General features: G+C 46.4%; 1 long non-coding RNA gene across 1 annotated transcript in view; it reads right to left on the minus strand.

Moving 5' to 3' along the window:
- LOC130148746 (uncharacterized) overlaps positions 1-24307 on the minus strand; it is a 140870-nt gene that overhangs the window by 79928 nt on the left and 36635 nt on the right. The window lies entirely within an intron of this gene.

Genomic DNA, 24307 nt, shown 5'->3' on the forward strand with positions numbered 1-24307 from the left:
GCAGCTGATTTTAAGGCACTGGAGAGAATCCCACATTGGCTCTGACCGAGCCAGACCCAAAGCGGAGTTGCTGCCTTGGCAGAGCTGAGGAGCCTGCTCAGAGCACAAGGGACACTCAGCTCATCACTGGAGATGTCTTCTCTGCACTACAGACCTGCCCCAGGGAATTTCAGGTCTTTCAATTCAGTCTCTGGGTCCTGGTTTCTCACTTGATCTCAGGCTGCAGATGGACCCTGGGAGGGCTCTAACACGAGTGGAGCAGGCCAGTCTCAGCTTTGAATGCTCTCCAGAGAAGCCTCTCATGCTTTCTGCTGGCTGTAAGGAGGCAGACTTCAGCTTTTTGCAATTTATTGTTGAAGAGCAAGGTGAGATGGTGTGAATAGCCCTTCCCAGAGCACCCATGCATGCCCAGAGAAGTGGGTGGAGGAGATGGGGAGGTCTATACAGAGGGGAATGTCCTTGACTGGACAGCACCCAGATAATGCCTTCATGAGCATGCACTTCTAGGAACCATCTACAGACTCTCTGGGGTCTGTTGACAACTGTTTATCCTGTTTTAGGGCCTAAATGAATGTTCCAGATCCTCACCAAATAATATCACGGTTAAGAGATGGGTGAAATTCCTTTGCGCCTTGGCCAAAATGGGCCAAGATGTAGTGACTTCCACACAAGTCACGCAGCCTTGTCTTGAGCATGTGGGCTTCCCTCCCACTCCAAGCGGCTACCAAAGCTGGGATTTTTGTTGTTTCTTTCCCCCCCCCTCCTTCTTCTTTTAACCTTTCTTTGAGCTCTCGCTTGCTTCCTCAGCACCTAGTGTAATTGCCTGCAGTCTTCGAGGATCCTGGTGAGGATTTATGTAACACACCAGGCAGCAATTTGAAAGGCTGCTTTTGGATATAAGAACTTAATGCTACACCAGCCTTGGGGAAAATGAGCTGAAATCCTTGGGAGGGCTGTGCGGTGTTAGCTGCATGCTGCTTAAGCGAAAGGCTCTGGGGCAGCGCAGGCGCCTCTGAGCCTCCCCCCTCCTTGCAAGGCAAGAAGGGGAGGAAAGAAGAGGTGTCTTGAGGCGAGTGGCTCGCTCCTTCTATGTCTCATTATGCTGTGGCTTTATCTAAAGGGGGAGTTAGAGGCAGCCAGCAAATGCTCAGCATTGCTAAGCAGTTTGGAGAGGGGAGCAGAGACGGAGCATGGTTATTTTTCCAGCAGACTGTCGGAGCAGTTAATTTTCTGGTTGTAGCAGGGCCAAACAGTCTCTTGGGGTAGCTCTATTGCTTTCAGGACTGCCACCTGAGGAGGGCATCAGGACTTTGGTGCTACTGATTACTTAGGGGAGGTATTTGGGATGGGAGAGAGGGTACATCTAGGAGGAAAAGATAAGAAAAAATGTTCTTGCAAGGCTCTTAAGCACAATGGCCCTGCAGCAGCACCTGAGTGCCCTGGTTTGAGGGATGTATTCCCCTGCTTTGACAGCACAGGCTGTGGCTGGCAGGCAATGAAAGCACAGCTCTGTGCACCAGACACCCAGAAGAAACCACCCCCAGCCAGCCCAGTCAGACTTGCCATGCACCTGCTCTTTCTGCGCTTCCTTCACTCCCTGCCTACGTGAGAGTCCAGCAGAGACAGGTTCTGGCACCTGAAAGAACAATGCGTTTTCAGGAGGGCTGAAATTTTCCATTTCAATTTTCCTTAAACTACAGTTTATAGGGTTTTTTTCCCCCTTCAAAACCATATAATTTATTTTCCAATCGGATTGCTGATGGAAATAACACTGGAGCAATCTAACTGTTTCAGTGTGTGAGTCTATCCATCTGTCAGTCCGTCTGCCCGCCTGCCTTCGCTCAAAGCTTTTGAGCTGATTTCAGGTGCATTCAACACAGAATTAGGGACCTTAAAACCTGGAATGAGTTTAAGTGCCAATGAGTGGGGTGAAGAGATGCAGCTGAGCAGAGGGGAGCCATCCCCTGTGTGCCTTCTCTGATTGAGTAATTAAGGAATCGGCATGGGATACAGACACAGGAAACTGGATACACCATTCAAGGGAACAACTTCTGCACTTTAAACCTGATGGCTTTCTAAGCGTTTTTCATATTGAAAAGGAAGAGAAAAGCCTTTAAAAAGTTATGCAATCTGCAAACTAAATGAAGCCTTGCATCCCTGAACAAACAGCCCACCTATGGTCAGCTGGGGAAGCCCTCACCATCCTCACCATCCATGTACTACTGGACCTGCAGGGTCTGGCTGCAGGCAGGAGCTGCCCTGCCTTCAGCAAGAGGGCTCAGGCTACTCCTGACTAACCAACATGAAGACATAAAACTGCTGGCAGTGGTAAAGGAACCCAGGCTCTCCTGGATTTAATATTAAGACTAGAACAAGATCTGCCACCCTACTCCTTGCCTGGCTCTGCTGTCCTGGTCCCACAAGGGCAATGTGTTGCCCCCCAGACTTACAGTGCTGCTTCCCACATCCTACACATTTATTTGGGTGTTACAGTAACACCAAACCCTCCTAAGCTGTGCTGTTCTTGCTCCCCACAAGCACTGTTACACCTCGCTATTGTAATAGCTCAAGGCCTCACTTTTTCTTCTAAGCCACAGTGTAGTCTTTAAATTCCCACCTCCCCACCAGCAGCACCAACAGCCACAGCCTCCCTGGGAATTACTAGTGCTAATATATCATTTGAAGCATCAAATAAGCACGTTGCCACTTTCCTTTCTCGTCCTTCTTGTATCTATAAAGAAACAGGGCAAGGAATGACTAACAACAACAACAGCAACCAAAAAAACCCTGTGTAATTAACATTACAGCTGAGGTTTTACACGCACAAAAGTCAGGAAGTTCAAAGTTATGGTTCCCCCTCCAGCTGTAATTCTGGCACACTGCACATATATATTAAGACATTAAAGTTAGCCCCATAAACAGTAATACAAAATACTACACACACACAAGGGGGCCAATCAACGATGGCCAAGGGAGCCGTAATTCTAGCTACCCTGACTCCTGTGCGTGCATTTCTCCCTCAAAAAAGGAATAAGTCAGCTCTCATTCACTTGTAATTCAAAGCTCAGGATGCTGATAGGGAAGAGAAAAGAGAGATTGTTCTGTCTGCTTCAGAATTCTTTCTCCTTTTTTTTTTTTTTTTTTTTTTTATTGCACAGGCTGTTGTCTAGCTGCTTGCGATCAATGCTCTCCCTCTGTCTGACTTTGATATATCGGGAGAGATCTCAGATTTCTATTTCCGTCCTCTCTCGCTTTGTAACCGATCCAGCTCCCCAGCAAGGCACACGCATGCAATAGATAAGGGATAGCCTTTGATTGAATTTACTTAATTTATACGGATGACGGGACACAAGAGGAATATTAAAATACAAATTAGCAGCTTCATATTTCACATGCATTGAAATCTCCCCAGCAGATAATGAGCTGCTGAAAACTTATCTGCCAAAGGTCTCTCCCCAGCCACACCTATGCTTCTCCCCCACCCCCCACCCCCTGCCCCAGATCCTCCAGTAAATGCTAGGAAAGTTGATAAATGGAGAGTTACAGTTTAAGTTCTTAAAGGGACAATAACTCAGGCCAACATTTTTAAACACCTCTGCCACTGCCGGGGAGCTGTACTGAGAAGGCACCAAAGGTTTTTCAGCCCTTGTGACGTTCATGCCCTGCAGAGCAGCATGGAGAGATGCCTCCATCTCCACTTCCATGGGAAACAGGCAAACCTGTATCACCGTGCAGGATCTCTGCTGCCATGATCTGGGAGCTGAGCCACAGCAATATGTTCCTTTCATAAGCTGTGTGAGACTCTGGCCACCACAGCGCACAGCAGCAAAACCACCCAGGGTATCAGCACAGGCCCTGGTGTGGCATTCCTGCTTCCAGGTTTAACGTCAGGGGAGGGGAATCCACTTGAAAGTTTGGGGACTGGGACTCTGCCTGGATGACCCCACCGGGGCACCCTGGCATGCTGTTACCTGTTTATGATGCAGCTTGCAATTAGCATCTGTGGGAGCTGGGCTGCCTTTCAGCAATTTGGCAATACAAAGGTGACCCATCCCTTCTCATTCTCACAAAGCCACTTTGGAAGAAGGATGTTTGCTCTTAGCTGCAAGAACCTACCCCCCTGCCTGAAGATGGTGTCTCTCTCCATTCAGCTGGCCCAGACTCCCACCCCACACAGCCAAGTGGCTATGAAGTGTGACTGTCCACAGAGCATCTTCCAGCAGTCCCAAGCAACCCAGTGGCCTTCCTTTTACTGGATTAGATAAAATCCCCAGTTAAGATGAAGTATTTCATTCTGCTGCACCTGCTCATATCACAGACTAGATAAATCAGAGGTTTCTGTAATCCTGTGGTCACCCTTGGAAATTGCAGGTGAAGGGGTAAAGAAGCGGCAGAGCAAAAGGGCTAGTCAAGGTGCACTGCAGGAGGGATCAGAAGGGTCTCCATGTACATGTTTTCTTCCTGGTTGCCCCGTGAAGCATGGATAGAGATGCATGGGCACAAGCAGAGGAACCCTGAAGAAGTTCCTGCAGTGTTAAATTGTTCTTCCAATGGAGATAATTAGCTGGATTTGAACAAGAAATCTGCCAGTAGATTTGACTTCGAAGCGGTCAGTGCAAAATGCCTACAGGTAAATTAAACCAACAAACAGAGTTAATCTGGAGGTCAAACTAACACTGTATGCTTAAACTAAGTTAAAAAGGGCCCTGTTGCTTTCCAGTCCAGGGTCTTTAACTCTGGTAGTAGCCAAAGTCAAACAGAAGTGAAGAAATAATTCCCCAATGGCATTCTCAGGAAGAAAGGTGTATTTTGAAGTTAGGCCAATGAGTACTTGAAGAAATTCTGTACACCAGGCCTGAGCAGCAGTTCCTCCTTGAGAGGCCCTGAGATGATTATCTTCACCCAGCTGAAGGCATCAGTAACATGAGAACCTGATCTGTTTCACAAGAGATCAGATACAGCTTAAGCCTTGCTAGGGGCAATGACATGAAAGGTAGGTGATATTCCCCATAAACAACAGCTGCCAGAGGGCAGAGAATGTCCCCCACTCCCCAGCTCCTCGCCAGGCTGGGCCCTGATGCCAGAACAGTGAAAAGGAGCAGGAGCGGGGACACGTTCACGTATCAATGGATATTTATGAGCGAGGGGAGCGGCGCTGCACATTCCCTTCCTACACACTCTGGTAAAGCTGGCTGAAATGTATGAAGCAGCAGAGAGGTCAGGCCGACTGAGAGGGAAGAGATGCAGACATTAAGTGATGCTGACTTGCCCTGTTCTCTCTGCTGGCCCAGGTGAGATTCCTCCCAGCACACAAATGGGTCAGACTCTTTCCTTGATGACAAGAACTAAGGGACAGTTTTGCACAAGTATTCTGCTCTCCTTCATTTCCCACTGGAGAGCTGAAAAGCTAGGACAGGGTGGAGAAAAAGATTTCCCTTGCCGTCCAGGCAGGCACTTACCTACCTCCCACTGCCATCAAGAACATTTTGGAAGTTTCAATGGAGAGTCTATGTAGTTTCAGAGGGCACTGACATTTTTTAATACTGTTTTGGAGCAGAAGGATCTGGCTTTACCCAAGCCTGCTTGGCACAAGTGGGGAACAAATAGCGCATGACTTTCAACCAACCTCCCAAATTTCACGAGTATGCCCCTTTTCCAGTGTCACAAAACAGCCGGATAAACAGGATGCTCTTTCTCCATTAAAGAACAGTCTGATCCTCTGACTTTTCTTCCCATTAGAAAGTAAAATGGCCCACAGAGTGACAAAATTATGCTGTCAAAAACAAGACAGTCACTCTGAAAATCAATAATACCCCAAGGTGTTATTGTGAGTTAACAGCTCTCTTAGGCCCGAACCACAGAGCTGGTATTAATGCTGTTCTTGACGCCTTTCCCACCAACATCCCCGCTGCTGCCGTTACTCGAGAAAATCTTTGACATGGAATTCTACTTAAAGCAATGCAAAGGATGGATTTTTCAGCTTGGTGACCAAACGAAAAACAATCCAGAGGGATGAGAAAAAGAGAGAAAAGAAATGTGCTACGGGGCCACCCTACATGCTTTATGTAAGGCAAAACCAAAATATCTTTTTCATTTGGGGTGATTTGACAGTTACTGACTCGCACTCTTTATTTTTATTATCTTGTTAATAGCAGCATTGGAGAAAAGTGTGACTTCAGAATGAAACATCAGATTTGTGTAATACTGACACAAGCTGTTCAGCTCACTGCTTCACCTTCCTGTCCCTTTCTGCTCCTCAGCCAAAACTATTACACTTGCTGAACTGAACCCACACCGGGTCAGTTCATCCCACAGCTATCAAAATGCACTTTCCAGCAAATTCAAAAACTAAATCCAAAAGTGATCAAATCCCAGCATGGGGGTGGTTTAAAGAGACATGAAACACCTGGTGAACATCCAGAGGTTTTGAGGTCCCCTCCAGACTTGTCTCTGTATTTTTCAGCAGTTATGGAAATGCATGACCCTCAGAGGGCAGGTTGAGAATTAAACAGATATGATCTGCCTTGAATACCCCTTGCATTTCTAGACTGCTCAGGGGGAGCTCAAAAACCAATATATACAGCTGGTGCCATTGCACTGAGGGGCTACAGGTGATTCAGGTGGTGACGTTCGGCACTGGGAACCTATTAACTCCTGCTCCTGGGAATGGACGTTTAGCTGCTGGGGAAAGCAATGGCGTTTCTTTTTGTGAGCACTGGCCATGGATAGACAGGGCAGAACTGGCATGGGGATCCTGGGTGGCTGTATTTCATGTGCAACATAAAAACAAGGTCCCAAGCAGCTGCTGTCAGTAAAGCTCCTGCTGCATTTTTACAGGACTCAAAATGTTAGACCTGCCATCCTGTCCAGATTCTGAGTAGGGGTAATTAGTTGCTGCCTAAATCTTGTTTCAGAGCCTTACACATCATTTACATACTACTCCTGCCATCTCTTAAGGAGGAGAGCAGGGGAGGCTGACTACATGTAACAAGCTGGCCCACACCATCCCTCATCTTGCTGCACAGGCATTTCTGGCACAGAAAGAACAGAGGGAAAATGGCCAAGATAGAAGATGGTGAAAATGCAGAGGATGATATTTGCTCAATCACAGCAGGTCAGCTGGGCAGGCATGCCCTTGAAATCATATTCCCTGCCCTTTCCCACACCCTAGCCTGGCCTCACTGTGGGAGTTACCTAGTGATGAGAGATGGGGAGCCCCATCACCCCACAGTTGCTGCACTAGCTGCACTGCTGCAAGGATCTATGTATAACTCAGCATCCAAGGGCTCCCAGACTGCAGGAAGGTCCACGTGAAATTACACACTAGTCTCATTTTCATCCCTGCCTTGAAAAAAAAAATGTCCAAAAGGGCCTTTCCTCCTCCTCCTGTGACCAAGGCAAAACTGGAGAACATCTCCCGCCTTGGACTCCTTATTAGTTTAATTAGATGATTTTCTGCATGATTTATCCTGAACGCTGCAATTGCACAATCAAATCACAGATCAGTTGACAACTTCATTTAAAAAATTAGTGTTTAGTAGCTTTGCGGGCTCTAAAAGCTCTGAGGACATCTGTCAGCAGTGACCCCTTCTGATAATGACAAACAGTCCCAGCCTGTGTCCCCACCTCCTGTCCTGCCTTCAAGCTGGCATGCTGAAGAATCCCTTGAGAACAAAAAAACCCACCAAGCCTCAGGGCATTCCCTGTTTGCATCTGCCTAAACTGCCTGCTGCTTGGCCTTCCTTCTCATATGTCAGTCCACAAATGTTAGTGACTGTTACAGGCTTGTCAGAAAGAGAATAGATCCTACTGCTCAGAGGGGGCTTGGTGTTTCAGATGCACTTGCATCAGGCCCCATGCTTCTGCTAAATTATGTGGGACCTCACGGCTGCTGTGAAGCTGCAACAAGGTGATGTTTTCCAGCATCATCAGCCCCTGCACTCCTCTTTTGAGCTCTGCTCACCCTGGGGTACATGGGGGGTGATGGAGGGATGGATGCTCTTCTGGCTTGACCAGCAAGCTGAGGAACCCAAAGCTGAGCACAGAAGCCGTCAGCAGTGGATGTCCCATTGCACATGCTTCCTACAGGAAGGTGGTGATCCTGCAGGCTGGGTTTGGATCAGCACAGCAAGTCTTCAGTTTTCCTGTGCTTAGCAGGCTGTCAGGAATCACTTCGAGCAAGGAGGAGGGCAGCAGTACCCACTGACAGAGGCAGTCATGCCATAAAGATGTTCCTTGCAGGCTTGGTTTTCTGAAGCAACAGAGAGCTGTTTGCGCAGATCCCGTAGGAGCAGCGGGAGGAGAGGAATGTTACCGATCCTTTGCAGCAGGTTCAGCGGGGGGGAGAAGACATCATGTATCTTCTGAGCAGGGAATGCACAAACTGTGTCTTTCCTCTAAAGAAAGAGAAGCCAAAACCAGCTTCCCCTCCTGGTTTTATCTTGTGGTTAGTCCAAAGAGCCCTGCTTGCTAGGGTGGAGGATCTGTGATGGGTGGACAATTGATCCTTAAGCTGTCTCAAAGCCTATAGGCTTCGTCTGAATCCTCTATGTTCACAGTGAGGCTGAGTGAATGGCATCCCTCCTGAGGGAGCCTGCCTTTCCACAGGACACTGTCAACCCAGCCAGGGTGACTGACACCGTGATGACAGCAAAGCATGCTGCATCCTCAGAGATCTCCAGAAACCCCGCTAACACCATCTGAATTCAGACCTTGCTGAGACACTCAGGAATCAGCTTCCATTCCAGATCTTCAGCAGCCTGAGACACTGATTATAATGAGCTCCACTAATTAGATTGTTTAATTCAAAGGCCAGCAGGCTAAAAGAGATGTGAATCAGGGGAACCTTTGTGAGGCAACTGCTGGGATTTCCAGCCAGCGTAATTCCTCCAAGCTGCCCACTGATGAGTCCTTTAGCAAATGTCTCCTCTCCCACCTCTCTCCCCAGAATGAGACCTTGGTCAGGAAGGGCCAGGAAGGTCTCCAACTTGCCAGACAGACCCCCATTCCCTCCATTCTCCAGCAGACCCCTCTGCGGATGAAATAACAGCTGTTTCTAATCAAATGAACCCTCTCTTGTTCTCTCTTCATATGTTTGCTTTGACTGTTACTCAACTGCAGAGATGAAAAAACCAATTCAGGAAAGGAGCTAATGAGAGGAAGACAATGGAATCGCATTAAGTGGAACTGGGAAAGGAGGTGGTGGATGGTATAGAAAGGAATGGAAATCAGTCTTGAAAGGAACAGCAAGTACATGGAGACAGTCCACAAGGGACCATGTGGTGGATGATGAAGAGAACAGAGTGAGTGGCTGGTGGCTGATTCAAGCTGGTCAGGAGTGACCAGGACCCAGGGCCATGCACTCTGTGTGCTGCCAGTGGTGAGATGCCTAGACTGCGTGCTGGTTCAAATCCTGCCATGTGGCCTGCACCACCCAGCTTCATCACTTCACCCACACTGCAACAGAGCCAGTGCTGCCTTGGAGAAGCCACGACCAGGGTGATGGGCTTTATTTTGCAGAGATGTTTTTACAGGTTTCCCAGAAGACCAAGGCTTGACCTGCTCTGAGAAGAGTGGTACAGCTGTGCTGCACCAGCTCCTGCTCTATAGATAAATGGAGATCTCCCAAGCCTTCGATCCATCGTGTTGCAGATGAGATCTGCAGGTAACTCAGATATCTCTGACTGCAGTTTGTGCTGACAGAGGCTATGGCTGGCTGGATGAATGCTGTCCTGTTCCGGCTGGCTAAACTGGCCTGGAGCCACATCTTTTCAATCACAAATACAACATAATCCTTAAATGAAGATAAAGAGATCTAAGTCCCAAGTGCAGGTGCACCTACCAGCATTGCTAGAAAGTTAAAGAACAGCTAATCTCAATTTCAATGCGAAACCTAAGTTCCTCCGGTGCTTGTGTGTCTATGGGAGGTTCCCATGGTACACGGGAGAACTGATTTTAAAAGAATACCAAACAAAGAAGCAGCAATGTATTTTAAAAAGAAAGATAAGAAAGGGAAAAGCTGCTTTGAATAATTTTCTGCTAATGCCCCAGATGCTTGGATTTCTGCAGCACAGGACAGGACAATGAGAGAAAGTTAGCGTATAGCATCAAGGTTTTAAAAAGTGATCACATTGAGCAATGTCTTGGAGTACAGGTTAGTGACATGTGGCACCAGCAGAGCCCCCCCCAGTCAGGAGAGGAAAAGCAAAGATGTACCTGAGCTAACAGTTTGTGAGCCGTCTCTTAACCCTTACAGTAAAGCAAGACTTGCCACCCATCTCTTGGTTGTGCCAGCCTTTCTAGCCAGGTACCCTGGGGACTCCAGAACAAGCTGCTGATCTCCTTTGGGACTGAGTTTCCCTTTCTGTAAAAATCAAATTCCTTTTCTGCTTGTGTTCAGGAATGATCGGACTTAGAAACATCTCAAGATGTGCAGATAAAAGGGACTCCAAAAGAACAAGTCTTCCTGTAAAGCTATTTGGGACCTTGGGAAGGTGTGCCAGGGAACAGATAGCTGGAAGAAGGACAAGGAGTCTGAGAGATCCTTCAGGTGAGTTTATGGCCAAACCATAGTCCCCACAGTCCATGGGAACTACAGGGATTGAATCCAGCCGTAACTTGGCTCTCTATCTGGCACATCACCTCCCAGCTCAGGTGGCTGGGGAAAGGCAGGTACTGGCCTGTCGTGCCAGCTCCCTCCTTTTAGTGGCAATATCTTCTTCTCCCACGCTTCTCTTCATTACCAAAATCCCCTGAAGACACCATTGATGATGGAGAGCCATTGGAGAGGCAATTAGAAAGAAGTTAGAGTGAATTACAAATGCAGGGTTTATTTTCTGTTTTCTGCTATAGCTGCTGCCAATTATTGTGCAATTAGGCTGCCTTCATTAGCAAATGAGATTAAAATTAACATCGTTAATTACTCGTTCTGTTAAACAGAGGAAAGCAGGCATTTAAGGGGAAGATACAGGGAAGGGTGTTCTTGGAGCAGATATAGTAATGTTCTCCGTTTGCAGCCACTGCTTCTTCAAGGGTTGCATTGGGTTATCCAATTTCAGCTAATGCAGCAGGCAAAGCAAGTGTTTAAATTCAAGCCACTAATGCAAGGCCTTGCAGGAGCACATTACACATTGCTCGAGAAAATCATTACCGTGTGTTGCAGAACACAAGCTGATGGCCACAGTGAGTAGCCACTGGATTGCTGCCATCAGGGACCAGAGGAAAACCTTTCTCCCCAGCTGCTGGTGCACTAGACTGACTGTCAACAGAAATTTCTAACAGGGTCTAAAAGCTGGCAAGCTGGGAGCACAGCTGACACTACCAATGGTGGTGCAATAACACCAAAATAGTTATTGCTACTTACGGCAATATTTTCTTGGCACTGGATGTTTTGTGGCCACTGAAGAAGACTGCTTTCCTGCGCTGACACACTAGCGAAGGAGGTCAAGGGAAGAGCAGCAGTGCTCCAAACTGATGGTGTTGTCTTTGCAAGCCAACTCAATGGTATTGCTTGCTGCAAAACTCAGATGTTGAGTAAGTACAAAGTGATGCACTAATCTATGAGGTGACACTTTGAGGGTCACAGAGCTGGCAAGGATCTCAAGAAGTCACCTAGCCCAGACTGCTGTCTCCATACAGAACTGATATGTCTGCATCGTTTTTATCTGTTGCCTCTCTAGGCCCTTCTTGATGGTTTGCACCAATGCAAGCTCTGCCTCTCCTGAGACATTATATCTAACACTTTGCTTTCTTTATGCTCGGGAAGGCTTCTATAAGTGTTAAACTAGAACTGCAGTTGCCCAGTACTAGCTGTGCTACTCCCTGTGGACATGGAAAAGTGATTATTCCCATTCTGTTCCCATCAGCCTTTTTCATATTTAAGAACTATTCCTGTCTTGTTTTGAGTTCCTCTTCTTTGGACTAAACTACCCCAATTTATTCAATTTTTCGTTCCTGTCCAGTCAGTCCTTGCTCTGGACTCTCTTCTATTGCTTTGCAACTTCCTGGGTGTTGTGCCCAAAACTGGACCCAGGGCACCCGGCTGAGATCTCTGTAACACTGGGCAGAGCAGGAACACTATTTTGTGTGTCTTGCTGGTGATACTTACATCTAGACTCTCCTGTTTGTCATTTTTCACAGCAACTTGACATCTCTCATTCACGTAGTGATCAAAAATGAGCCCTAGTCTTTTCTGTAGGATTGCTGCCTAGTCAACTCTGTATTTCTGCATCCTGCACGTGAACAGTTCATTATTCCTGCCTAGATGTAGAATCTGGTACTTATGTGTATTAAATTGCATCCTATTTCTTCCAAAGCATTTCTTCAATTTGTCAAAATCATTTTGAGAGAAATAGAGAGATTGCTAAGGTCCCTTGGAAAACATGGAGTGTAGTAAGACAGCCCTGAGTTTCACCTTGAACCTTGCCAGACTGAATGTTTCCCTTGGATCTAATACCTGTCTCACCTTGCTTGGCAACGCCTAAAAGCAAAACATGGCCCCTGTGAGGGACATCATCATAAGCTGAGACACGGGCTGCCTCTTCAAAGCATGCAGATGTAAAAGCAATGTACTGAACATCAGAAAACATACTGCTGTGGTTGCAGAACCACTGCTCAGGCTGTTCTCTCTGCATGCAAACCTCAGTCCATACACATCCTTGCACAGTATTGCAACATACCTCTCCAGCTTGGCCAAACTACCAAAACTTACATGAGTGCTGCAAGCAAAAGGAAAGACCCCAAAACTGGAACAAAGACTTAGAAAACAGCTGCTTAAATGGACTCCTGAACTGACAGTCACGATTTGCTGCATGGGTTACCTGCCAGCCTGCCTGTGTGCTGAAACTTCTCCTAATGGGCTCACTGTTATGTACTTACAACAGATAGTAGCAGTACAGCTGCAGCTCAGAGCCTCTATAGAGATGGGTAAGACAAACAAGTGGGAGTCTGTTATTAGATCTACTTTGGAGAACACCAACCTTTGCATTAGGAACATCAGACTCCAAGTGAATGAAACCTGAGGTCACTTTTTGTCTGTCCCCTTGCTTCCACATTCCTCTGCTCTAAAAATGTGAAATGCCCCTCTGCCACACTGTCCAGTTGATAGCATACATTGAAAAAGGAGCAGCCGGGCTGAAACAACTCCGCTAACTCCAAGCTCTGAAGAGGCACGTAGTGCTCAAATGCCTATCTGTTGTGTTTGGACCTGCCAGCTTATCTAATAGAAGCCATTTCCTCTCTCTGTGAGTTTTCTCACGTGCACAGAAGATGCACCAGTTGTGAGTGGTACCACCAGCAGCAGTGACCACATAGCCCAAGCTGGGCATATACAGGCTGTGCCCCTAGCTGGAAGCATCTGAACGCATCACATTTTTTTATTTTCCTGACACCTCTGTGAAGGTGGGAGGAGAAATCTTCCCAACTCTCAAGCTGGAAAACCTGAGCAGAAAGAGATTTAACAATCTACCCATGGTTAGTAATGAGCAGGAGGCCACCTGGGGAACTAATACTATTTCTTGGTCAGGGGAGATTTTCAGTGTCGATGATCTGTGAAATGTTTGCCTTAAATTTCCTTTGGACCCAGCACAGTGCAGTATCTTATTCAAAAGCTGTATTTAAGAATGGCAATGAACTTTATTAGGTGTGTGCCAACAGCTTCACAGACACCTTCAGTAAGAAAAGCAATCGGATTCTGAGCAATACGATACCTTATGCATAGCAACAAGCCAGCTGGCTCTGAAAACCATTTTCTCATGCAGACCTCATCAAAAAATGAAATGAGAAAATAAGTAGACAGAACTAGGCAGGGAATTCTTCTGCCCTTGTGCCCCAGGGGGAGTATATCCAAATTAATAGGCCTTTTCCACTGCTAATGACTCAGTGAAGATGTGGGAGACACAGGCCACATCATCAGCTGGCGTAAATCAGTGTGTACCTGAACGTATGCAGGAATAACATCGTATTACATTTATCTTAGCATACAGCCCATCTTACCAGGGAGCTCACCTTCCTGTAGACTGGGTTAAGCCAAAACCATCTCAGGAGTTTCCAGAGCCTACCTGGCTCTCTGCTGGGAGGTATGCATAAGGACAAAGATGCTATTCAAAGCCTCCAGTTCAAAAGCCACACAGTGTTGTATTGCTACTGGTAAAATCCTTACCAATGCCAAAACGTCCAGCACTGGGACTTCATGCTCCTCCCTTGGGTTCAGCAATTCCTCAGAGAACAGCTGAACTGAGACTGGCAGAGAAGAGATACATCAGGCAAAACCAAGTGGTGTGATGGGATCAGTGGGTGGAGGGGACTGAGAAAAGGTGCAAAGGGACCCTGGGGTGTGCACAGGGGGGGGGGAAAGATAGATGTATGGGTGTGGGAGAGAAAAATGAGAGATAAACAAGTGATACAAAACTTTCATGTCAGACTCCTCCGTGAGGGCAGATTTATCTGCCTTCTTTCTCTAGAAAATTCATTAGGCATTTGTGCCTCCCTCTTCTCCCTGGCAACGTGCTCTAGCTTTGTCCAGGAACTAAACAGTAATTCATGCCCATGTGCTCTCCCCTCCCAACCACCGTGAAACAATATAGCATCCTCTCACCCCAGCTCTGCTCTTTGTCTCAGGCTTCTGCAAGGGATTGACGGGGACCAGCATCCTCGGAGTCTGCAGATATTCCCTGAGGAATTTGCAGACAAATATCAGAAACTCTCTGGTCACACCACAGGTTGGTGTGAGATCTGATCCATGGGTGAGCAGCATAAGTGCTTCCCTGGGAACAAGAGGGAAGAGGCTCCAGGAGCAGGGCATGCTTGCTAGTTAGCTTGCATAATTTATCTATAACTCAAGGTAAAGGAAATTGAAGTGGTCTGTTCCAACATTGCTTAATTTGCCAATGAACTGGCTATGGAAAGAGATAAGAAATAAGGTCTGAAATCTTAAAAGATGCCATTAGGAAAATACAGAAGTGAAGACCAGCCGAAATCAAGCCAAATGCATGTTTGTGAGCTGATAAGATTCTGAACACTTTTCAGCAGTTGATAGCCAGAGGTATCAACAAGGTAGACAGATCAAATTCCTACAGGCATTAATTAAAACAAGTCTGATGAGGAGAGAAATTAAGGCCCAAACACTGAGCAGAAATAACTGTTATTTTTCTTCTTCAGAGAATGTTTAGCTCTAAACAACTGCTGTGGGGGAAAAAAAAAAGCAAAAAGCTTGTGGAGGTAAGGTGTGAGATACAGATGGGAAATGTGGAAACACATCACAAAGCTAGCTGAAGTAAAAATAATATAGGGATGAATCTGGTGGTGGTGAAGCAGTAATGAAGAAAGATGAGAAGCTGACCACTGTGGGGAGCACACAAAAACGTGAATATAGAAAGCAGTGGCCAGGGTATAAGATTCCCAAGACAAAACAGAGTTCAGTAAAGCATCTCCTGGTATTCAGCTCCTCTGTGGAAAGAGGTAGAGGAAGGGCATAAGCAGAGTGTGATTGTAACTGAAACAGAAGAACAGGAACCTGCTGAGATTGGTCATGCATCTCTGTGTGTACAGAGCTCAAGAGAAAGGAGAAAAATCTCTTGCTTATGAATTCTCACCTGCTTATGAAATTGGCTGCAGGGAGCCAGTGGGTGCTTTGTGTGCAGCTGGCCAAGCAGTGATGCATGGAGCACATGTCCCATGGACCTGAAGACATCTCCAGGCAGTGCTACTCCATGACTACACAGCCAGAGAGACCTGAGAGGAGGAATAACCTCGCGATTAAGGCATGGCCTGAGGGACTGGCACATGCTGAGCAGAATCCCAGTTCTACCACAGATGCCAGGAAGAAGGGAGCAGTTTGGGTAAGTCATTTACCCTAGCTTAATGAAATAAAGTGCCCTTCTACCCTTCGTCCTAATTATTTTCTTTTGTACCAAATATTACTTTATTCTTAGCTGGTATGTGCATGGTGCCAGGAGGTCTCTGGACTCTACGTTGAAGCAAACAGAGCTTACTACACCTGAAAGATTTGTGGCTGCCAAATTTATTGTTCCAGCTGCTGCAGTGGCACAGGAGGGGAGTGATTTTGTCTCTGCTTCACTATAACATTCATGTGGGTGAGTGCTTTTCCAACAGAAAACCCAGCTTGTGTGGAAGTGTGTTGATTCACATTTAGCTGCAACCCTGTTTCCTCTGGAAGACACATCGAGCTGAAGCCAGACCAATTCCACCCACCACAACGCAGCACAGCTGACGTCTTACAGCAGTCCCTTGAGGACACATCTCCAGAAAAAGAATCACACAGCTGCTCATCTCAGCTCCCAAAGTCACCACTTCTTTCCCTTTTTTCAGTTTTGCTTTGCTTTATTTACATATTTTTTCCCCCAATAGGTTGACAGAACAGCGAATGCTTCGTGGCAGGGAGGAATGGTACAGCAAAAGACTCACAAAATACTCGAGTGTCTCAGAGAAACACCCGCGCTTTGCAGCTACAGCGCTGAACCCATGATCGCATTATAATGCAGCTGCAATGTGCTACAGATTAAACACCAACTTCGAAGTTCACATGAGTGAAATGTCAGCTCAGGGGTTGATTTCATTCACCTGACATTCCTGTTAATAACAATGCCTAATTAGAAAGGCTTTTAAGCATCCGTTACATTAATTTAACGTGAAAATCTCATGGAGCTTTATTGGAATTTTTTTCCCCTGTAAAATTAACCCTGCAGGCTTGTTACACATGTTTTCATTAGGGACTGTGAGCAGTGGGGATATTTGATGAATTAGAATCAGCCCCTAGTCTTTGAGTTTAACTTTGCATTCCAAGTTCTTTTATGCTGATAAAGCCCTGATTTGATATTTTTTTTTCCCTTCTATTAGTTTTAATATGTGCTACAGACTCCTCACACTGTGGTTGAAGGCTAGAAGCCCAAATTCACTGCTGCCAATTTCCATGCAATGCAGAACAAAAGCCTGCAGTTCACAGCCTTTCATAGCAGCTGGTGCTAAATTCTGGTCTGCAGACCTGCTCTGCTCCATGGAACGCTTGCCGCTCACATGGCTTTTCTTCCACACTTCCAGCTGCCAAGCCTTCTTTAAGGGAGCTGAAAAGCCATGATAGGGTTGCCCCGGTATTATTTTCCTTTCTAAGTCTGATAGATACCATCTTAGCCAGGACTGAGGCTTCCAGTGCTAAGGGCACAAAGTGCTCCAGCAGGAGCTAAAATATCAACCTCCTTTGCAGGGAGGGGAAGAACAGAGGCTATTAGAGATCATACACTCCACGGCTCAGCAGAGAAAGGGACTAGCAGTCCTAATGGCCTCCACATTACACAGACCGCTAATGCTCTTGCCACAGTCTCCAACTGACTGCAATTACACATGGCTTGGCCAAGTGCCCACAGGAGAAGTCTGATGCAAGTCCCCTTTGAAAGCTCTTCTATACCTTGAGAGCCTGGACCTTTGAAGAACATCCTAGGCTATTTCTAGCATTAGGATTCATTAAACTGTGTTATTATGTTAAAGTTTGGGCCTCTACTGAACCTCCCAGCTTGCTAGAACACGGAATATGCTAGAATGATTTTAATGATGGATCCACTCAGGGATTTGAGGGAGAAAAGTTGGAGGAACAGGAACAAATACTTGACTGACATAAATCTATGGAATTGTTTGACATCCAGTAGAAATCTGACATGAAGCCAACTCCCCTGTCACACAGACTGTGTTACCGAAATTGAACCTAAATGGCAAAAGAATCACACTGTCACAGTAATGGAGGAGAACATACACATCTCCTTGTTCCCTACAAGACCACCACAGGATGGTTTCCCTCGTTATATTTTATACTGCTGCAGCTTCTCCAGCTTTACAATTCCCAGCTGATTTCACCTCTCCCCATAGTAAACTATCCAATTGCCTGATGCAACAGATGTAAGAATATTTTCCTGATAACTCCAGAGATTTCTCCACTTATTAAGACTTTCCCTTGAGTCACTGAACATTAATATTACCCATCTGTGGTATTTATTCTATTTGAACATGCAGATGCTTATCATGTCCCTCCCAGTTGTCACTTTGCCAAGCTGCACATAATAATTTTTTTTAATCTTTCCTTGTTAATCAGACCCTTTAAACTTCCACTGCCCCAAACAATTTTGTTGCTCTTTCTTGAACTTCCTAAGTTTGTCAATACCCATCTCATAATGAGGTGTGCAGAACTGAATGCAATATTACAGCTGTCTCACGGAGAAAGGGAGTACGACCACAACCTCTATGCATACAGTGCCAGCAGTCTTTCTCTGCAGCCATAGCACATCTAATCTTTTCTCCTCTACAATCTCCAGATCCCTCCTGATCATCTTCTGGCTCAGAAGTCCTCCAAGGCTCTGTTGAAGATGATGGAGATCTTTTCTGCCAGCTCAGTGCCCTGCTACCTCCCTCCTACCACTCATCATACAGATCAAATTATTAACTTAGAACCCAATTGGCAGAAAAGGGGATAGACAAGGATAGGAAATGAAAGGCACGCAGAGATTTTGTATGCAAGTTTAGCTCCTCTCTAAGCTATTACATTGGCATTGCCTAAGAAACTAGTTCAGTTTGCTCCCTGCTGAGAATTTGTTTCTGGAAACCTGTCCTGCCTAATTTCCTACAGTTTTCAAAGCTATATCCGTTGAAAAACAGGCTCCTTAACTCCCCTCTCTCTCAAACTACCCTCTACTAAATAGCTTTTCCTTGATCCTTCCCAGCTGCTCAGTAACTGCTGCCCAGGGTAACCTCTTCCTTGCTGTCATGGGGCAAAATCCACCCACTGCTCTACACAGGAGCAGACTTGGGCCAAGAACCATCAGACCTGATGTGAAACCTCTGTTTGGATTGAGACAGTGAGTGAGATTTCAGCTGAATAAGATCTGGCTGTGAATTCCTATTGGGAGGCTGCTGGCAACTGCTGAGAAAATTCTGGCACACAGACACCCCCTCTGCCTCTCCCCTAATCCGTCTGACAAAGGCAACCAAGACTGGAGCTCCCTCTTGCTAAGAGCAGACACAGGCTGCAAAAAGACTGGGAGTGGTCTGGAAATTCTGCTATTAGAATAGCTTTGGAGTCTAGAATCAGATAAAAAGCACTGAAACTCAGGCTGGCTGGCTTTCCCTGTCATTTACATCCTTGTGATGATGCTGTCTCTCATCTCTACTATGGATGCCCTATGTTGAGATTTCTCACAGGCTGAATCTCACCACCTGAGCTGACAACGCTTTATCTCAGCAGCTCAGCCAAGCAAGAGGACTCAGAACAGGTGACAAAGGCTGAGATGTGCCTGCTAATTGCATGCACGCTGCTTTTCCATAGGACAGCAGGACCTGAAAAGTGTCCAGACTAAAAAAAGCTTAAACCTAAAAAAACCCACACACCTGCCCCACAAATTACCTAACAAGTCTTGAGTTATTTGGAAGGGGAAAAGAAGCCTATTTCTGAGGATTTCCTCCAAATCAGGGAAGAAAAGGGGTGTAAGGGCATGTCACAAGCAAAGGATGCTGTGATGAGAGAGCAGAAATAATCCTGAGGCTGAGCTTCTCATACAGGACATAAACCTGAGTTCACCTCCTGCTACCACCCATTCCCTGTCTGTAGAATAGGGATGCTGATACTACCATAGGACAAATCCACCTAAGACGGAAGGAGATGGCTTAGCAGAACCTCCTGATCACTAACACCAGGAGGTGGGAGGACATCCCTCCCACCGGGACTCCCAAAGCTTGCATGGCCAAGCAAGGCTGGCTTTGAGGGAGAAAAAAAGGCAATTCACTGCCTGCTTGTCAAGGGGCTGGAGGCCCACAAGGGTGAAGGATTAGTGCTGTGGGAAGCTCAATGATCTGAGAGCAGTGAGGGGCTGCATAAGGCTTTCTGCTTTTGCTGCACTGGAGAATGGGGTAATGATAGTGCAGCTCCTCATGTTTGTCAGCTAGCACAGCGGCAGCCCTGGCCTGGGTTTTCTTAGGCCTGTCTTCTCCCAGCAGGCTGTGAAGGGATTTACATACTAACGTGCCTTTTTTAACTTTGCTTCATTGACTCCTGACAAGATACAATATTTTTGATTAAACAGCTTCCTAGGAAGGAGCTGCTGCCTTAAACTGCTGGCACTCTCTCTGACCCCATGCGATCTCGTTAGCGGTCCCCTCAGACACCATCTGATGGCATCTTAAATTCCTCTTTTCCTTCTTCCTCTAAATGAGCTCTTCAGGGCAGGGCAGGGCCCTCCTTATTGCCACACGGTGTCCAGCTCTGTGGGACCTAACCCTGACCAGCACATTTTGTCACTGCGTGGCATCAGCCCTTCTGCCTCTCCAGCCCCATTAGTCCTGAAACCAGCTTTCCCTCCAACTGCTTCCTTTGCTCAGTCCTTCCTCTCCTTTCTTCCCCTATCAATCTTTGATCTGCCTTTTCAGTTTCTTTTTATCTCACACCATCTGTCTCTTTCCCTTCTGCCTTCTTTTTTTTTCCTTCCTCTACTGACCAGCCCAACAGAGACAGATAAATCTCTCAAGCCAAGGAGACCACGTCCTCCATATATATATTTGTGCGACAGTCAGATGCTACAGTGACAAAGATCAAAATCACCAGCTAGCTCGACAGAGAGATTCAATAAAAGCAGAGAGTTATATTGATAGGAACAAGGCAAATGGATAGTTTTGATTTTAGTAGATTATTGACTGCTCAAGAGGCAAAAAAAGGCTTTCCAACAGCATGGCTTAGAGAGCAACTCTTCCTGATGCAACACGGCCAAACAAGAGGAGTGAAATATGAGACAGAGAGCACTCTGTGGCATGTCTGACAGTCCCATCATCTGCGTGAGGAATGGTCCTGCCTGCCAGATGAACCACTCGTAATACATATGAAAACAGATGAGATCTGCTTTTAGCCAAGCCTGAAGCGAGCTGTGCTGTGCAGAGAATTGGGGTGCACTCCCACTTATCTCCCCTGTTACATTTGGGCATCAGACAAAGACTCCCCATCTCTCAGAAGAATTCTGTCAGCGTGGAGACGACTGGCCTAAGCCAGTACAGAACTGTGTAGGATGCAGGGTGGTGTTTCTCTTCAATCTGACTCTAAATTCAGTGTGTGTCAGATACTTCCATGGCACTCCTGAGTCACCATGGTCTCTGAATGGCTGATACCCTGCAGTGAGCATACCCTCACTGCTCTTTTGCCTGTTTAATGTTGGGAACTGAAAAACTATGGGATGTGCACATGGTTCCCAGAGGAATCTGGGTCAGGGCAAGAAATCATCTTTGGTTATGGCTCTTTACTGTCCAAATCACTCAGTGCAGCTAACTCCACGTTCCCCCATGATTACATTTTGCACACAGATTATTTGCTTACAGTCCTTCTGTAAGAGAGCAAGAAATTCAGACACGAAGCTCAGACAGCAAGAGTTTACCTGCAAACACATCCCCGGAGGAGGCTCCGTGCACACTGTGAAAGTTGGGGAGGTAAAGTCTGCATAAAATCAGGTGTGAGGCTATGGGGTAGCAACAAACCCCATAGTCCACATCAGACTTGGAGAATTAAGAGCCAGGAAGGTCTCTCTCACCCTGATGTTCCCTCCAAAACATTCACGGGAAAATTGGTGCGTTTCTTCACCCCTTCCACATTAGCCACTGTCAATTGCAATAACATACTGGTAGCAGATCCAGTGTCCAGCAGGCTTTCAGACCCTCCAGCCTCTCCAGCTCTCTTCCAGCTTACCTACCCATCAGCCTGGCAGCCCAGCTGACCACAGACCCACACTGCTTGCTGTGGGACAGGACAGAAGGGAGCAGATGAAGGAAAGTAGTCAATTGACCCTCAGCTGACCCATAGGCCTGGGTTAGCTGGGACCTAATGGGACATGGGTGCTCCGTTTCCGTCTTACAGGGCTGCTGGCCAGCAGATACCGATGGACATTCGGCTGTGTCTCCTCTCACCAAGTGCTGCCACATGGGCTGTGCTCAGTCCTGGGAGACAACGTCACAGCAGGACAGTGAGTATGGTCACCAAACAAATGGACACCTTGAGCTTTTCCAGCCACCAAAACCAGATTAGCAACTCAGCACCACCCAAGTCCCTGGATGTCCCCCAAGCACCTGCGGGACCTGCAGAAAACAGCCAGGAAATTGCAGGAGAGGCTTCAAATTTGTATTGTGCCTCAGACCAGGTTTCATGACAGGGAATGTCCTGCAAACAGCAACCTGGCAGAAGGATGCATGCTGACCTCCAAATGCAGCAGCTCACCCAGCCCTGAAGAGGAGCAACCAGAACAGAAGAGCAAGGATCAAATCACTTCACCCTAAGACCAGCAAGGAGCAGCAGCATTTAGCAAATATTAAATAAGCAAAAATGACAGGGGGTTGCTAAAGCATCTCTCTGAGAGCCTGGAACACTGCAGACAGGGTCAGGAGTGATGTGGAGCCATCTAGCATGTTGAACACCATTAGTTGAAGCACCAGCAGACTGAAAAGCTGAGACAGAAGCATGAGTATGAGGTGTGAAGCGTATTTCAGCTCTCTCTGCTTAATTTTAGCCAATTAGCACTCATCCAAGGGAGGGGGGGTGGTGCGGCAGGGGACTGTTAAGCACTAAATAACAACAGTGTGAGCTCAAGTGCAAACAGGTATGAGCAGGAACTGAGCACACCACTTTCAGCAGCATCTATGTCAATACTCAGAAATGGAAAAACACCATGAAATTATTTCTTCTGCATTATGGGAAAGGAAGGAAATCTTACAGTACAAACACACTAATGGGCTACGCAGGGATCAGAAGAAGGATTCTTGAGGTATTAGAGCAGGCTGCATTAGGGAAAAAAAGAGCAAGAAAAGAAACAGGATTTTCAGGGAGATTTCATCCAAATCGATTAAGTGAGAAATGTAAAGGGGCAGCATTCCATGGGGATGGAGCTGGTAATTGGCCCACGCAAGTCAGGACAGAGAAAAGCACTCAAAATGCACGCTGGAAGGTAAGCACATGGCTGACATGTTTCCTTCAGTCAGAGGCCAGAAGAGACCACAGAGAGAAAAGTTTCTCCTATGATAATCCTCTGCATAAATCTATGAAGCCTCTCTTATCTTCCTCCACATCCCTCCTTAAAAATCACTGCTACTGCAATGCCTGTAGAACACCCGACAGTGCCTAAGCAGCTAGTCCAGCAAGACCAGAGCTTATCACAGTAACCAGATATTGGGTATCACTGTTCTCATGTGCAGGTCCATGCATTCCTTGTGTGGACTTGCCCGTCATCTCAAACTAAGCTCTTTGGGATGGAAACTGTCTTTATGTTCAAAATGTGGTACAGGTGGAGGGTTCAAGTCCCCAGGGTGAGGCAAGGAAACACAGCACACAAGCTTTTGCAGACAAGCGAGGGACACTGCCAGAAACAGAACGCAGAATGCAAAATTGTGGCCAGGATGAAAGTAGGTCCAGAGGGAAACAGATAGCACACAAGGCCTCTGAAAGTAGAGACTGTCACTCAAATTCTGCGTGTTTGTCTTGCACCAAGATATTCCTGATTTCTTCCTGCAGGAAAAGCAAAGAAAACACTTGTTCCTGCTTTTGTATTTCAATGTTTTTAGAAAAATGAAAACTCAGACCAGGAGAGGAAAAAAGTATCTGAAACGGCCAAATCCATTTTTTAAAAAATGCATTATTAAAAAAAAAAAAAAAAAAGTTGGGAGGAAGGTTCATTAAAAGCAGCTCCTGACTGCTCCCAACTAACCTCAGTGGACAAACTTTAGAGTAAGATGGGACAGGGATGAGGAAGCTGCGCTCTGGCAGATCTCTTATCTGTCTCCACAGGTTCACAGGTAACACTGGCTCGGTTTACAGCTGAAGATCTGGACAAGAAGATAATCATGGGCCTGAGGGGAAAAAAATATCCTTCTTTCACACTTATTTTCAACATAAAAATGCTCTGAAAAGTGCAAAACAGGCTGGGAGTCAGCTCCCACTGTCCTCTATCCCATGCAGATGGGCAGAACCAGCATCTCTCACATGAATAAAATGGCAGCTCTGCAGGGATGCTGATTCTGCCAACGCATAACTTACTGCCTTTGTGCAGAATGGCGAGGTCTCTCCAGAGGTCTTGTCAGGATTAGGGTTGTATTTTGGCACCTCTGGCTCTGAAATCTCTCAGGACTGACTATTGAAGAAGGCAGTGTTTTTACATGTACTATTTCTGGTTGTGTTTTCTGTCATATTCACAAAATAGGTGATGGAAGGTTTGTAAATGATTAATAGGTGTTTTAATGAATGACTAATCAATCCTTACAGATTACTATAAAGCCCAAACAGTCAATA

The sequence above is a fragment of the Falco biarmicus genome, chromosome 1 (assembly GCF_023638135.1).
Source record: "Falco biarmicus isolate bFalBia1 chromosome 1, bFalBia1.pri, whole genome shotgun sequence".
Taxonomy (NCBI): Eukaryota; Metazoa; Chordata; class Aves; order Falconiformes; family Falconidae; genus Falco; species Falco biarmicus.